At 42.9% G+C, this 13,455-nt stretch overlaps 1 protein-coding gene across 1 annotated transcript in view; it reads right to left on the reverse strand.

Annotated features, from left to right (window-relative positions):
• The window catches only part of LOC124613947 (nucleolysin TIA-1), a 984,833-nt gene that overhangs the window by 536,124 nt on the left and 435,254 nt on the right, over positions 1-13,455 (reverse strand). The window contains exon 2 of the mRNA XM_047142709.1: positions 6,762-6,837. The gene's annotated coding sequence lies outside the window, so the exon portion shown is untranslated. The remainder of the gene's footprint in view (positions 1-6,761; positions 6,838-13,455) is intronic.

Here is a 13,455-nt window from a genome sequence, read left to right on the forward strand (position 1 = left end):
ACCGACTTTGCTAGCGATGGTTCACTGACAAAATACGTTCTCATTTGCCGAGACGATAGTTAGCGTAGCCTTCAGCTACGTCATTTGCTGCGACCTAGCAAGGCGCCATTACCAGTTACTATTGATGCTGTAAAACATGTACCGTCAAGAGCGATGTTCACCATTCATGGATTAAAGTTAAGTATTCCACAGCTACGTCATTTTTCTACAGTCTAATTTTCTTGTCCTGTTCCAGACCTCCCGCCAGCCTGCGTGAGCTAAAACGCGTGCCTTTCGGCTTCCTCTAATATTACGGTGTTGGTCTCCTGCCAACCCACAACAACACTCATGCTCATAAATTAAGGATAATGCTGATACATGGTTAAACAACGCTCTGGTGGGCGGTTTGCTGGTTTAAATCACCTCGGGGTATGACCATACGGTGCATTTGACCTGTGTTCGTCGCACGGTGGCGCTGGCAGCAGTCCACATACACAGAGGTATGTTGGTGCATGTCAGAGTACGGTGCAGCGAGTAAGTGTGCAGACGTTTTCAGACGTCCTAATGGTGACTCTGTGTTGAAAATGGCTCAAAAAACACATATTAATGACGTTATGAGGGATAGAATACTAGGGAGACTGGAGGATGGTCAAACACAGCAGGTCGAAGCACGGGCCCTCCGTGTGCCACAAAGTGTGATCTCAAGATTATGGTAACAATTCCAGCAGGCAGGAAACGTGTCCAGGCGCTATAGTACGGGGCGTCCACAGTGAACAACACCATAAGAAGACCGATATCACAGCATCAGTGCCCGCAGGCGGCCACGGAGTACTGCAGGTAGCCTTGCTCGGGACCTTACCGCAGCCACTGGAACCGTAGTCTCCAGACACACAGTCTACAGACGACTGAAAAGACATGGTTTATTCGCCCGGCGACCTGCAAGGTGCATTCCACTGACCCCTGGTCGCAGGAGAGCCCGTAAAGCCTGGTGTCAAGAACACAGCACATGGTCATTGGAACAGGTTATGTTCACGGACGAGTCCAGGTATAGCCTGAAGAGTGATTCTCGCCGGGTTTTCATCTGGCGTGAACCAGGAACCAGATACCAACCCCTACCGTCCTTAAAAGGGATGTTTGATGGAGTGGTATGGGATTATGATTGGTGCACTTACATCCCTGCATGTCTTGTCAGGTGTATCGGGACGTCATTTTGCACCAGTATGTCCGGCTTTTCAGGGGTGCAGTGGGTCCCACCTTCCTCCTGATGGATGATAACGGACGTCCCCACCTAGCTGCCATCGTGGAGGAATACCTTGAAACAGAAGAAATCAGGCAAATGGAGTGGCCTGCCTGTTCTCCAGATCTAAACCCCATCGAGCACGTCTGGGATGCTCTCGGTCGACGTATCGCTTCGCGTTTTCAAACCCCTAGGACACATCAGGAGCTACGACAAGCACTGATGCAAGAATGGGAGGATGTACCACAGCAGCTGCTCGACCATCTGATCCAGAGTATGCCAAGCCGTTCTGCGGCCTGTGTACGTGTACATGGTGATCATATCCCACATTGATGTCGGGGTACATGCGCAGGAAACAGCGGCGTTTTGTAGCACGTTTTTTTCGGGACGGTTTTCTCAACTTATCACCAATACCGTGGACTTAACAGATCTGGTCGTGTGTGTTCCCTATGTGCCTATACTATTAGCCCCAGTTTTGTGTAGTGCCACGTTGTGTGGCACCACATTCTGCAATTATCCTTAACTTATGAGCATGAGCGCAGTAGACCTTTCTTGGTAAGGAATACCCTTTTGGTCAGTGCTGGACGGCTTTTAATGTCCTCCTCATTCTGTCCGGCACGGGTTATTTTGCCACCTGGGTAGCAGAATTTCTTAACTTCATCTGCATCATGATCACCAATCCTGATGTTGCGTTTCTCACTGTTCTAATTTCTGATACTTCTCATTAGTCTTGTCTTTCTTCGATTTACTCTCAGTCCATACTCTGTACTCATTAGACTGTTCATACCATTCAGGAGATCATGTATTTTTTCTTCAGTTTCACTGAGAATAGCAATGTTATCAGCAAATATTATTATTGATATTCTTTCATCTTGAATATTAAATGCACCCTTGAACCTTTCTTTTATTTCCGTCATTGCTTCTACAGATTGAACAGTAGGGGCGAAAGACTACATCCCTGTTTTACACCCTCATTAAACCGAGCACTTCGTTCTTGGTCTTCCAATCTTACTGTTCCCTCCTGACTCTTATACAGGGTGTTTAAAAAATGACCGGTATATTTGAAACGGCAATAAAAACTAAACGAGCAGCGATATAAATACACCGTTTGTTGCAATATGCTTGGGACAACAGTACATTTTCAGGCAGACAAACTTTCGAAATTACAGTAGTTACAATTTTCAACAACAGATGGCGCTGCGGTCTGGGAAACTCTATAGTACGATATTTTCCACATATCCACCATGTGTAGCAATAATATGGCGTAGTCTCTGAATGAAATTATCCGAAACCTTTGACAACGTGTCTGGCCGAATGGCTTCACATGCTGATGAGATGTACTGCTTCAGCTGTTCAATTGTTTCTGGATTCTGGCGGTACACCTAGTCTTTCAAGTGTCCCCACAGAAAGAAGTCACAGGGGTTCATGTCTGGCGAACAGGGAGGCCAATCCACGCCGCCTCCTGTATGTTTCGGATAGCCCAAAGCAATCACACGATCATCGAAATATTCATTCAGGAAATTAAAGACGTCGGCCGTGCGATGTGGCCGGGCACCATCTTGCATAAACACACGAGGTGTTCGCAGTGTCGTCTAAGGCAGTTTGTACCGCCACAAATTCACGAAGAATGTCCAGATAGCGTGATGCAGTAATCGTTTCGGATCTGAAAAAATGGGCCAATGATTCCTTTGGAAGAAATGGCGGCCCAGACCAGTACTTTTTGAGGATGCAGGGACGATGGGACTGCAACATGGGGCTTTTCGGTTCCCCATATGCGCCAGTTCTCCTTATTGACGAAGCCGTCCAGGTAAAAATAAGCTTCGTCAGTAAACCAAATGCTGCCCACATGCATATCGCCGTCATCAATCCTGTGCACTATATCGTTAGCGAATGTCTCTCGTGCAGCAATGGTAGCGGCGCTGAGGGGTTGCCGCATTTGAATTTTGTATGGATAGAGGTGTAAACTCTGGCGCATGAGACGATACGTGGACGTTGGCGTCATTTGGACCGCAGCTGCAACACGGTGAACGGAAACCCGAGGCCGCTGTTGGATCACCTGCTGCACTAGCTGCGCGTTGCCCTCTGTGGTTGCCGTACGCGGTCACCCTACCTTTCCAGCACGTTCATCCGTCACGTTCCCAGTCCGTTGAAATTTTTCAAACAGATCCTTTATTGTATCGCTTTTCGGTCCTTTGGTTACATTAAACCTCCGTTGAAAACTTCGTCTTGTTGCAACAACACTGTGTTCTAGGTGGTGGAATTCCAACACCAGAAAAATCCTCTGTTCTAAGGAATAAACCATGTTGTCTACAGCACACTTGCACGTTGTGAACAGCACACGCTTACAGCAGAAAGACGACGTACAGAATGGCGCACCCACAGACTGCGTTGTCTTCTATATCTTTCACATCACTTGCAGCGCCATCTGTTGTTGAAAATTGTAACTACTGTAATTTCGAAAGTTTGTCTGCCTGAAAATGTACTGTTGTCCCAAGCATATTGCAACAAACGGTGTATTTCTATTGCTGCTCGTTTAGTTTTTATTGCCGTTTCAAATATACTGGTCATTTTTGAAACACCCTGTACATATTGCATGTTACCCGTGTTTCCCTATAGATTGTCCCCACTGTTCTCAGAATTCCGTACATCTTACACCATTTGACACTGTCGAACGCTTTTTCCGTTGCTTCATAATTTTTCAGTTATTATAGAAAATGAGAAAAGCGATCACTGCTATTTTAATAATAATGTCGACAGAAATGTGCAAGGTACACCGACGTGTGGCCAAGCGGTTCTAGGCGCTACAGCCTGGAACCGCGCTACCGCTACGGTCGCAGGTTCGAATCCTGCCTCGCGTATGGATGTGTGTGGTGTCCTTAGGTTAGTTAGGTTTAAGTATTGCTAAGTTCTAGGGGACTGATGACCTCAGATGTTAAGTCCCACAGTGCTGAGAGCCATTTTGAACACGCGGCATAAGAATTGGTGCAGCATTGCTGAGACATTAATGTACTTGTTACCATGTGGTCTGGCCTATTAGATGGTACATATATACTGGTAGTGTGCAAGACTTTGCCCCCTCTGGTCTGTAATATACCGTGGTTTCTCACTGTCGTCGTTGGACATCTGTTTTATTACAGAATGGCACCATCCCTGGCCTGATAGTATTTTACGAAGTGCGATATCAATACAGTATAATGCTCCATTTGTTTTAAATAATTAAAAACGGGTGGAGGCACAATATACTTGAGACAGCGTATAAGGAGAAAACTTAAAACTTAACAACAAGTTCATAGTTTATAGTAAAAATATAAAATAGCTGACCTGCTGCCTGTGCCTAATTATTTGATTGTTGCCTTGGAAATGGACAAATTAATACAAAAAATAGTGTTTCTCAGCTTCAGTTTTCACCCTTCAGCACCGACTATTCGTAATGCCCAAATAGTGGTACGATCCTCGATTACTACATGATTTTTGACCAGAATTTCAAAAAATTGGAATCAATAGGAGAAAACTGGTGATCTTTTTGTAGTATTCAAACATTTATCACTTTTCGAGAAAACTAGGAAATTGTAGAGGGATTAAGTTTCCGTTATCTGCCTACTAAATTTAATATTGTGATTCTACATATCTTGAAACCGATGTAGGCAAAATTTTTCAATTTTTGTCCGATTTCTAAGTTTGAGTATTTGGGAGTGAAAACCGAAAATCGGTTATTTCAGAAACCGACTAAAGTGGCGTTGGAATAAACGTATATCAATGAAAACTAGCTGTTTCCGCGAAAACCGCCATCCCTGTTTTTAGTTTTAACACATTACTGTCAGGTCACATGAATACTAATAAAACGAAACATTTGTTAAAATTGACACACTCTCCAAGCTGTGATTCCTGCCTCACTGACGAATCGTTGTATACACACTTATAGAATTTTATCAGTACTCGTAAGTCTTTTAAATAAAACAAACCTATTATCATTCTACATCATTATTCTTCACAACTACGTATCTACAGCTCTATTGCACTAGAGGACTCCGAGTTGTAGAGTGTAACACGGCGGTGTGTAACGTAACTACTTTGGTGCGTGAAGAACATTGTGCTGTCATCGAGTTTCAAATTCGAAGAGTTCGTCTACACATGGAGTGCCTTGCATTTCAGCATGACAATGTCACACCACACACGAGGTCTGCGTCATCTGCAAGCAGTCTGACGTCATCGATCATCCACCATATTGTCCCGACTTCGCTCTGTCCGATTTCATCTGTTTCCAAAACTTAAAGAACGCATTCGAGGATTTTACTTTGATAGTGATCAAGCAGTGCAAAACAGAGGTTAGGTTGTGAGTCCGACAGTGAAAGTTACGCATTCCGCAGCGACGGCATGAATAAACTTCTCTGTCATTGTGTGAAATGTGATCGCTGGTAGCCAGAATATCTCTGCTAAGAAATAAATGTGTAGGATGAAGTATAAAGATGTAGAACTTTAATGAAGTGTGTTTTATTTAAAAGGCTTAAAGAATTTTCGCACAAAAATTTCGGAGGCATTACTTTTCAGCACGTCCTCGTACTGTCACCTAGAAGAATTACACTGTACAGCATTTTAAAAATTAAAGCTTACCTTATTCTTCCAGTAGCTCTTAGTTCCCGGATAGTTCCGTTGCTAAATGGTTCAAATGGCTCAGAGCACTATGGGACTTAACTTCTGAGGTCATCAGTCCCCTAGAACTTAGAACTACTTAAACCTAACTAACCTAAGGACATCACACACATACATGCCCGAGGCAGGATTCAAACCTGCGACCGTAGCGGTCGTGCGGTTCCAGACTGTAGCGCCTAGTACCGCTCGGCCACCTCGGCCGACTGTTGCTAAATGTATTTGCCATTTCATAAGTCTTTATAAAAGGGAAGTTTAAATAAATACATTTATGGCTCTTATTGTAATAGTACAATCAATCTAATGTACTTTACAGATTGGTTATCTCGCTCAGTTATCTATCATATTTTGCAAGAAGTCTGACAAATGTCCTGGTTCTTTCGTTATGTGACATGATTGTATCTGGTGGAACAGGTTTTGTTGGGAACTCACACTGAGATTTTCTGGATTACAATGAGTTTATTATTATCTATGAGGAGTTTCGTCCGCAGCCATCATAACATAAAAAAGGTACACTGTTTTACGTCAACAAATGACCTGAACATTCCCAAGTGCAGGCTGGCACTGTCCTTGATTTTATTTTCATCTGCTGGTGGCTGTGACCAAAACTCGTGATAAGGGCATCAAGCACGCTGAGATTCAGATAAATTCTTACTGCTAAGAGCAATCCCCGACCAATATAAGATAGATCGATCCTGTACTTGAGTGATATCATGCATATATAATTCTATTTACAGGTGTTGACTGACAGAATGTTCTCTTGCTCAAAAACTGAGGTCTAATCCCTGAAAATTAATACCATAATTGAATGAAATACTGACGTTGATTTAGTCTTAAGCAAAATGTATGAAGCAATAAGAGCTTTAAAGTGGGTAGTAATGATTGTCGTAATACTTACCGCCTTCTTGACGAAAGAGACGAAGCCATATCCTTTGGATTTCAGTGTCTGCGGATCCCTCACTACTCTACAGTCCCTGAAAACAGAAGAAAAACGAGATTCAGTGCCAGAACAAAACGCTGCACTTTAAAATGTGGATATGAGTAGGCGACGCAAGCAACAAAAAGAAAAAAAAAACCTTCTCAATTTACCAGACGAGTGTTCCCAAGACAATAGACGGAGAACCACTTGTTGCTCGAAAGTCTTTTGGGCATTGTTCGCGGATGTTGCTGGTGAATATGTCCGCTGGTGCGAGGAGAAAATAAGAATAGAGACAGTCTCCAGTGAAATCACTAATAACGCAGCAACAGAATTAGAGCAGTGTTAACGCTTATTGATTTCTTTCCATGTTTTCTTAAATTTTTCTAATTAGAAAGTAGTCTCACTTTTGAACAACATTATTCATTTAACAGCTGATTTTGTCAGCTTAGATTTTACGTACTACGCTGAAACAGTATGCTCTTATTTTATATCTTCCGTGACCTTTTTTGTGTATTTCATCGTCTACATTAAAAAATCTAATCTTTCTACTATTGTGGTAATATCCAGCATTCGAACCTGTCGAGAGCCGTCAGCACTACGGAAACTAGCATTTCATAAAAGATATTATATTTGATTCTTATAAAAGATGCAATTACACAATAAGACGTGGAGCAATTGCTTCCTGTAGAGATATAGATCTTAAGCGAAATGACATTATTTGCGAACAACGCTTTCTTTATCGAAGCTGACTGTGCCAGAAAGAGGACTAATAGCCTAACTCGACTTCTTCGTGAAAATAATTCGATAATGGACGAGCTAACAAGAGAACTCCTGTTGAAGACTCTCATGCTATTATTACAATGCAGTATTTCGCAAAAGAGCTGAACTTATTTTTTAAGTGGCCTTTAAAATACCTATAATAATGCCAACTGTATGTGGAACTGAATGTTAGTAATGTCACCCACTGGATTTAAATTAATGTTTGAACTCTCTTACACCCTGTCTGAAGATCGACTCGACCATTTGTAGGGTAAAAATGCATGTAATGTAAACACAAAAGTTATTTCTTCAAGATGAGCGCTTTGCACGAGTACAGATGTTTAGTTCGTGGAAATACAGCAGTAATTGGTTTATCGTGACGAATTCGTATTGGGACGCAATGGTTTCATTTCTTTGACTCATAGCTAACAACGTGAGCGCTAGTTGTCTTTTACCGATGATAGATAACGTTTCTTTTGTGCACCTGAATAAAATATAAACGTGATGTCGTTGGGACTAGTGGACTTACAATACCAGCGTTGCCTGGGAATGAGGGGATGATGAAATGCAAACAACAGGTGTATGTAAGAAAAAGTTTTTACCAAATATTGGAATCGAAGTTGATTGCATGTAAAAGGGTGGAGCATTCTATTTCGCAGAGAGAAATGGGCTTTAGCTGCAAAGCAAAAGACTTTCGAAGGCACATTTAAGAGTTTGAGTTACAAGACAAGAATTTTACATTTTTTTAAAGGACATAGTGGAGATTCTCTTCTGACACAGACCTACAAGGTACTAATTTTATGACTTTTTCCAAAACATCAAGAAATGTGAAGGGCAATAAGGGGTAGAAGGCAAACAAAGAAACAATTAGCGTACTGACAGAATGCAGCGTATCCACTGAAGAAGAGTATCTACTGTGAAAATTAGAACTAAAATTTTTGATTTTAGTTATAAAACATATTACAGTACTACTGATGTTTTGAATAATTAATGCAGTGCTGTATTTGTTAGAAGAGAGGAAGAAAGAGGATGTTTATTGACTTGGGAGACAGAAACGTAGATACTCGATACTACCACTGCGATACTGATGTTGAACCTTTCGTATAACACGGTGAAAAATAGGAAGCAAAATAATTTAGCAAAAATGAAACAAGGCTTAGGAGCACGGAATGTGAAGTACTTTCTTGCACTGACATTGAAATTATTCCTCAAAATTCGGAGATTGTGACACAAAAGGCAATTTATATACTGCGTCCTTTCAGAGGGCATTTGGGAAACTGAATTATGAGATGCCGCCTGTCATAACGAGCAGCTTCGACTTCCTTTAAATTTTGTTTTTCCTTTTGGCATTTAGTTCCCCATTCTGAGGAATTCCCATTCGCGGTGATTACGACGAGGATAAATTACAGCTATGTGTACTATGGTGGGGATTTTCATCCTGGCGTTTTCCTTAGTACCAGAGGATTACACAGACAGGCTTTGCCCTATTACTCGGAAACATGGCTAAACCAGTCAAAATGATAGTTATTGACATGCCCGCGCTTTGGCAACGTTTAAATTACGAGCGGCTTTCAGTAAGTAAAGTAATATGAAACTCTATGGCAGATTAAAACTGTGAGCCGGACCGAGTCTCGAACTAGGGACCTTTGCCTTTGCGGGCAAGTGCTGGCGCAGTGCATTCTTCGCTGGGCCAAACAGATGGAAGTCGGAAGGTACCAGATCCGGGCTGTAGGGTGGATGACAGACGCCTTGCCCTACGATTCACCGTGCTTTTGTTTTCTGCCAGATCTCTGCACACATTCTGCAAATATCAGCTGTGCTCTGATTTTTCGCCAAAAGAAACTCAATGACAGTTCTCTGCTTGGGTACGCAACTCCGTTACAGACGCCATTTTGAAGGGTATGCACAGTGCTGCCACCTACTGGACCTTCACGAATTTTTAGGGGCTAAAGCGGAATTATTCAACGATGTCCCACACAAATTCCGCATTTTTGCAACCGAAACGGGGCAAGGAAAAAGTGTGTTGCATTACGTACTGAACGCCCCTCGTATCTTTCTCTGGCTGTGACACATTTTCCCGGAATCAGCAGTCTCATTTATGATGACCGGTTGCAGTTCTCATCCGGACAATCAGAAAACCTTGTGAATCGTGTGCGTGCAGTTACCTTATCAAAATACCGCCCCTCGTCACCCACACTGAACTTCTCTGAATCTCCTGTGCTAGCCGCAAACTGGATTGCAATAACCCCATTGTCTCGCCTCTGATCATTAACGCTGGTATGCTGGCACGCCTTCACAAAGACATTCCTCCATCCCTACACCTACACATACTCCATATCCTGTCTCAATGTAGCTTCAATCAGCTCAATCTCCAAGGCAACTAGATCTTTCCCGATATTTAATCTTCCTACCAACTTTAACCCTTACCCATCTATCCTACTTCACATCAGGACCACTCTCATCTTTTCTCCCTCCATACATCACTGTCCCTTTCCTCTTGTAGCCTCTACCTCCCCGAACAGCACTATGCTCCCAACCCTCTGTATTTCCCACTGTTTCTATTCCCACTATGTGTTTCACCTCCTACCTATCATCTCCATGGTGTTCCCACCTTACAGACTCTGAATCTTTACCCACACCCCTCAACCTCTGGGGAACGTATGCTCTCCTCCCTCATTGCTTCTCACCCACTGCAGGTCCTTCAGACGCTAAGAAAGTGCAGTGTTCCAGTGAGAGGTGGAGGGGGAGATGCAAAAGGCAGGAGGAATCTGTAGAGGGATAGTGGGAAGATGGAAGGGTGAGAGGCTGAGGAGGATATGGTCAGAGGAAGGAGGCGGAAGAATGGTCAGAGAGAGGAGGTGGAGCAAATGGACAGAGAGGGAGAAGGAAATAAAGAGACAGAGAAAGTGGGGAGGCCATAGAGGTGGGAGGATGAGGTGGACAGACAGAAGGAGGAAGATTTGAACAAGGAGAAGAGGAGTAGGAGGCGTGTTCAGTATGTGTGTGCCGAATGGATATGCGTGTGAAGTTGTGAGAAAAAGGCTAGTAAATAAATAAAGAATATTACCTGTATATTTAGACACAAAACATTTCATATAAAATGTCTGAAAGACAGATACTTGGAAATAAAAGCAAGAGGCTTCCCAAAAAAGTGTACTTTCAGGATCCAATGGACAGAAGTTGATGGAATATTTGTAGCAAATTTGTGAAAGATTTACTTGCAGAAACATCGGAGAGCATGCAGCCTGCAAAGAACATAAGAAGCCAGAATATTTCAGCGGAATCGTTGGCTCGGTACGGAAGGCAGGTAGCTTTTAGAGGTCGAGGGACGTCGAAGTTGGCCGGAGCTTGAGGTTAAGGGCAGCGCCGCACGGTGGGGGGTCGGGGAAGAAGATAGAGCCCGCTGACGGAGGAGCCTTCCACGTAATCAGTCTTATTGACGTGGGCTGCCTTGTCTGACGGCCGGCCCGCCACAAAGAGATACCTCTGGCCGCTCATCCGCCGCGGCGGGCTTCGTTATAGCGGCCGCGCCGCGCCGCGCCGGCCCTGATGAAGAGTTGTGGCCCAACAGTTCCCTCCCGCGAGTATTCATTTTAATGTAGCGCCGCGCCGGACCAGTTTATGGAGCGCGTCACACCCTAATAGAGCCACATTTCGTGACGCGGCCGTCTGCCGCTGTTGAAGGCTGATGTTGCCAACAGCGGGGGCTGGCTGAAGCTTCCACTGGCGCATCCACCCGACGATGTCTGTTTACTCTTTCGATACTCATTAAGCTGTTTGTGTATGATGTGTGAAGCACCACATCTTCTTTCAATTTCCTCTTCGTCTGTTTTCGCTCTCACTACTGCAATAAGCGATTCGCAGGGGCGTTGCAACACCAGCGATACTATATTTGGCAACGTTACCCATAATCGTTAGCGACAGTATTGCTAAGTACTGATTGATAATGTGTTTAATACAAAGGACTTGCTTTTAATACAGAGCGAAATGTAAGCTGTTCAAAATGGCTCTGAGCACTATGGGACTTAACTGCTGAGGTCATCAGTCCCCTAGAACGTAGAACTACTTAAACCTAACTAACCTAAGGATAACACACACATCCATGCCCGAGGCAGGATTCGAACTTGCGACCGTAGCGGTCGCGCGGTTCCAGACTGTAGCGCCTAGAACCGCTCGGCCACCCCTGCCGGCAAATGTAAGCTGTGTTTTCATGAACCAACCAGAGAGTAATATCAAAACTCAACCAGTTTCCAAAGGTAATGAGTAAATAATACTGATAATATGTGATGTTACAGTCTGCTGACTGCAAGTTATGTTCATTAGTGCACTTCTGTTTCCGGTGTGATACATTGATAATCTCATCTTCACACTTACATTAAGGTATTAGTGGCTATGGTACAATACCGGACTTGACACGTATTAAGTATCGATATCACTACCTAAAATAGCATCGATTCCTCGATAGTATTGGATCCTCGTGTGTTTTTAAACTATTATTTCACAAAAAGGACTTATGAAGAACACAAGGCGAAATTTCGAAATTATTCTATATTTGTCTGAATCAACTAGAGCATAAAATCAATACTGGAAGCACTGTTTCAGGATACTGGATTTTTGGTTAATATTACCGGTTCTCTGCCTAGTGATGACTGGGTGTTGTGTGATGTCCTTAGGTTATTTAGGTTTAAGTAGTTCTAAGTTCTGATGACCATAGATGTTAAGTCCCATAGTGCTCAGAGCCATTTGAACCATTTGAACCATTACCGGCATATGTTGGTGAAATCTGATCCATTTTTACACACTGTGCTTAGTACGTAATTTTTCTACTGCATTTGTGTTACCTTCATATTACATACATACCATAGCTACGCCAGAAAATTTTAATTATCATTAGACGACTACAGAATCGCTATTATGTTTCCCAACACCTTTCATCACTTCCGACGTTAGCATAGAATGGTTCAATAATACGTTACCACGCAAAAGGTAGATATGTTCCTTGTCACTAAATGCGTACTGAAATGACTTTAAATTGTCATTGCCGTTATTCGTGATGTAGATAGTGATCTCACCTACTCACCATCAGGTTTAACACACAGACATTTCGCAGTGCGAAAGTTGAATGTCGAATATGTTTAGTGCGTGTTTAATAGATACAGATTCATCCCCTTTGTGTGGTAATATAAAGTTGAATAAAATTTTGAATTATTCTCCACTTTAATATTTATTATGATATCTGTAATTATCCATTACTTTTTATACCTACTGATACGATAGGCGTACAAACAAAACAATGAATATTTACTGATATCAGTAATATCGGTAGGTACTTCGGTTTTTCACGCTTGATAGCGTCGGTCACAGTCTCTCCTTTCTTTTCTATGTTTTTTAACTCTTTATTTCTTCATATTCGACATCGTCCCCCCCCCCCCATATCTTCCTATTCTGAGCCGCTATTTTCATCTCTGCGGATTTACACACACAACATTCTCCATTTGCATCTACGAATATCTGCCCCGATCGAATCCGCTTTGCAGATTCATGACGTGGCTGGTGAGCCGGAGAGGCTGGATGTGGTTTTCAGGTGGTTTACAACATGTCAGTATGTGAACGCTGGGCTGGTACTCACTTACTGCCTCAGGTACATGTCAGGCAAACGTGTAGGAAACGTTATCACACTTGCACATGGGATCAGACAGAAGGGGTACACATATTTTGACCAGGGAGAAGTGGGTTGACCTAAGGTGTTTAGTCTTTTCAGACCCTTAATCAGCAGCAACAGTATCTGCCTGAACTTACAACTTACCGTCTCTACTACTCCATAAACTACCAATTTACTGCCTTAAGAGTTTTGAACTGCTAAGCCGTCTGTTCCCGCGGACATGGATATTTCAAAATATTTTTCCTTCTTATA

The sequence above is a fragment of the Schistocerca americana genome, chromosome 4 (assembly GCF_021461395.2).
Source record: "Schistocerca americana isolate TAMUIC-IGC-003095 chromosome 4, iqSchAmer2.1, whole genome shotgun sequence".
Lineage (NCBI taxonomy): Eukaryota > Metazoa > Arthropoda > Insecta > Orthoptera > Acrididae > Schistocerca > Schistocerca americana.